Genomic DNA, 4,666 nt, shown 5'->3' on the forward strand with positions numbered 1-4,666 from the left:
CGGTTTTCATTGACTTATCTAAATAAATTTTGAAAATTTAATTGATTTGTTGGGACATTTGCTTTTATTATCTTATTTTAGATAACTTTCAAACTCTAGCTCTTACTACACTTTGCATTTATACCTCTTTGTATCTTTCCAAACTCTGTAGTATTTGTGTTCTGAATTTTGCTACTAGAATTGTTCAGAGTTATTTTAATAACTACTTCTGTTTTTAGGAAAATAATTTTCCTAATAGATTTGTTCTATTCCTATGTTTGAACAAATTCATGGAGAGGCTAAAACTTGAAAAATGAATTATTTTTTTAAATTTTTTAAATCAAGTTATAATCTACATAAAGTAAAATTCACCCTTTTTAGTATATAGATCTGTGAGTTTTGACAAATGTACACGTCATGTAATCATCACCACCTCCAAATTTTTCCTGCCTCTCTGTACTCAACCCCTCCCACTTCCAGATCCAGGTAAGGGCTGGTTATTTTTTCTGTCTCTACAGTTTTGTCTTTTACAGAATATTATATAAATGAACTTATATAATATGTAGCATTTTAAATCTTTTTTTATTTACTATAATATATTTGAAATTTATCCATGTTTCTACACGTATCAGTATTTCATTCCTTTTTATTACTGAGTAGTATTCTATTGCATGAATATGCCACTTTTTAAAAAAATCTGTTTCCCAGTGGAGGAATATTAGGGTTTTTGCAAGCTCTTTGCAATTACAAATAAGACCGCAATAAACATGTTTGTACATATTGATTAGTTTTCTGTAAAACTAATTTTTTAATTTCTCTTGAGTAAATGTCTAAGAATAGGATTTTTAGATCATATGATTAAAAATATGGTTAACTTTATAAGAAACTGCCAAAGATTTTTTTTTAGAGTAGCTATGCCATTCTGCATTCTCACCAACAATGTGTGAAAGTTCCAGATGCACTGCATCCTCACCAACAATTGATATTGTTACTTGCCTTTTTTTCTCTCCTTTTTTTTGTTCCTCTAACAGATGTGTAATGGTATTATATTGTTGAATTTTTCTAATTAATGTTTCTCTAATGACTAATGATTTTGAACAGCTATTCAAGTGCTTATTTGCCATCCATGTGTCCTCTTTGGTTAAGCATATGTTCAAATTGTTTGTCTATTATTTATTTAGTATAGGGTTTTTAGAATTTCTTGTATATTCTGAATACAAGTCCTTTAGCAGATATGTGATTTATGAATATTTTTTCTCTCATTCTGTGATTTGTCCTTTCATTCTTTTAACAATGTCTTCAGAAAGTTTTTTAATTTTGATGATAATCAAATAATAATTTTTTTCTTTTATGTGTCATGCTTTTGGTGTTATATCTAAGACATTTTGTCATAAGAATTTTTGCCAATTTTTATCTTCTTGTTTTATTGAAATATATTTGACAATTAAGAATTGTAAATATTTGTGGTATTATTTGTGGTCTAATTTGAGGTATTTATTTGATATACATGTACTAAATTTGTAGATTTAGGTTTAGCATGTGAAGTTAAGTTTTTTACAAAATCCAAGATAAAGGTCAAGGTTGATTCTTCTACATATGTAGACCAGTTGTTTCAGCATCATTTATTGGAAAAAGTATCCTTTCTTCATTTATTTACCTTTTACCTTAGTCAAAAGTCAATTGACCATACATGTGTGGGTTTATTTCTGGACTCTGTTTTACTCCATGAGTCAATGTGTTTTTCTTTTATCCAGCACCACATCATCTTGATCGTGGTAATTTTATAGTAAGTCTTGAAATATAGCAGTTACAGTCATTTAACTCTCTCTCTCTCTTTTTTTATTGTTTTGCCTTTTTTAGTTCCTTTGCATTTCTGTATACGTTTTAGAATCAGCTTTTCAATTTCTGTGTTCGAAGCCTTCTGGGATTTTAATTAACATTATAGTGTACTATAGACTGGTTTGAGATAAAATGTCATTGTAATAATATTGAGTCTGATAATTTACAAAGATGTCTTTCCATTTACTTAGGTCTTTTTTCATTTTTTATCACTCTTTTATGACTAATTACTTTTAATTGTCTCATAACTTCACTTTTTTGTTTCTATATTAAATTTTTCAGAATATCAACATTATAGAAGTAAATGTGGTTTTCTAGAATTAAATATTAGTTAACATGGATCGATTTATTTAGAACTCAGTAGATAGTGAGCTTTTTGAGGCTATTGATTGTGCTTTTGCCTCTCACCCTATAACAGAAAACAAAAATTTCCAGTCTCTGGAAAATTCGCTAATCAGTAATATGCTCTGACATAGAAAATGATCTGAATGAATCTCATCACTTTTCAAGGATATTGGAAGTAAGGCCTAGGAAAAGTTGTGGTGTAAAATCTGATGGATTCTTCTTCTTGTGAATTTCATTTGCAAAAATCACAATTAATCTCCTCATAAAAAAGATTTCATTTATATCACAGAGCACAAGAAGTATATAGGCATATCTTCTTTAATAGCCATCTATTGCATTACAGAGTAATGATTTAGTCATTGACATGTGGATATTTCAAAAGAATGCCTTGAAGTCAAACCGGTAAACCTGCTTGCTTTCCAAAATTTATTTTTGATACCTATTATTCTATACTTTTTTAATCCATTTATTGGTGTCTTCAAAACCACAGAATTTATACTTCTAGTGTATATTTCTAGTTGTCATGAAATTCATCTCACATATCTAATCAAGCCTGAGCTTGTCCATAGAGAAATGACCTGAAAATGATACATTTTATTAAAAACTAATCTGATGTATTTTATTTTTAAAATTCTGAAGCATGCTCAGAGAGCTTACTTCTTTCCTTCACCTGAATGGAGAGAATTAGCCATCTGGTTCCTCAGCCTACCTAGATCATGCTGCAACAGCAAACCCAAAATTTCCATGGCTTAACGCACAAGGTTTGGCATGCTATGCAATAGCTTCTGTGCAGAGAGTCAAACTCATGCATTCTTATATTGTTAAATCATAACAACTTGAATTATAACCAATCCTTATCAAAGAAACATGAGAGAAGACATTTAAAATCATCGTAATCCTCATCTACAAAAAGTACTGGTGACTATCACCTCTCTTCATATTTCAGTTTAAAAAAAAGGTAAAGGGACTTATGCCTAAAACCAATCTGAGCCTTATTACAGCCTTCTTATTTCACGGATAAAGAAATTAAAGCCTGGGTGACATAACGCTCAAAGCCCCACAGCTAGTTAGCAGAACTGTAACTAAAACTCATGCTTCTTGACCAAAGTTCTTTACCTTAAATATTCCTTGATGTTACTATGGCGTGTTTGAAAGTTAAACCTAATTTCCTGTTTAAGAATAAATTATTGACACTGACAAAAGTATGGTGGTTACCAGAAGGGGAGAGGGGGAGGGAGAGTTTGAAGATGGTAAAGGGCTTCAAATCTATGATGATGGAAGGAGACTAGACTTTGGATGGTAAGCACACAATGCACCAAACAGATGTTGTATTTAGAACTGTATGTTTGAAACTTATATAATGTTATTAACCAATGTCACCCCAATAAATTTAATGTAAAAAGTGAATTAAATACATTATGTAATACACATATATCAGCAGTCTTTTGGCTTTTCCTTACCTGCTAGTTTTTGTCAATGATCCCTTAGTTTAACTGATGCTTTTGGAGGTTGCTATAAAATTTTGATATAAAACACAATTCACATAATTGTGTAATATACATATATCAGCAGTCTTTTGGCTTTTCCTTACCTGCTAGATTTTGTCAATGATCCCTTAGTTTAATTGACACTTTTGGGGGTTGCTATAAAAATTTGATATAAAACACAACTCACATAAGGTATACTATTGTAATCATTCAGAAAGGCCTACCAAACTAAATTTGGACATGACAGTAATGTGTGTATAAGATCTTATTTGTTACATTCCCATTAAGTGGCCTCCTGCAAATAATATAACATCAGAGATAGTTATTTGGTAGTTATATATGCAACAATTTTAATTCTATCATTATATCCTAAGTGTTTTTGACTGTTCCTTGAAAATTACCTATAAATCTTATACATGATTTTCCCATATCCTCCACAACAACCATCATCAAACTTCTTCCCCTGTAGCACTGTCATGAGATTTTAATAAATGTTTTATGGGGGCGGGGTAGTGGGAGGGAGGAATAAGTCTGTCATCAATAAGTATGAAAAATTTTAGATTAAGCAAAAAATACACAGAATCTTTATAGAGGACTTCTCAGAGCCTTTAATTATCTAATAGTTTAACAGTGTGTATGCATTCTAGGGACTTAGGATATGGCAGTAACAAAATAGTTTCAGACTTCATGGTGCTTATACTCTAGTTGGGGAGACAAGACAATAAAAAATAAGCTAAAAAGTAAGTATATGATGAGTTAGAGGATACAATAAATGCTATGAAAAAAGAAAAAGGAGAATAAGAAAAGGAGATTGGGAAAGTGTGGAAGAGGACAGGATATAAATGTGTTTACTCTCAGTGAGGATGGGGCTTACTGAGAATGTGATAACTGATCAAGACAAGGAAGGACATCTCAGGCAGAAACAAACAAACAAACAAACAAACAATGCAAAGGCTTAGAGGTAGGAGTGTGCCTGGAGTATCTGAAAAACAACAAGAAGGCCTTGTGGCTGGAAA

Source organism: Pteropus alecto, unplaced genomic scaffold, assembly GCF_000325575.1.
Source record: "Pteropus alecto unplaced genomic scaffold, ASM32557v1 scaffold10, whole genome shotgun sequence".
In the NCBI taxonomy this organism is placed as follows: domain Eukaryota; kingdom Metazoa; phylum Chordata; class Mammalia; order Chiroptera; family Pteropodidae; genus Pteropus; species Pteropus alecto.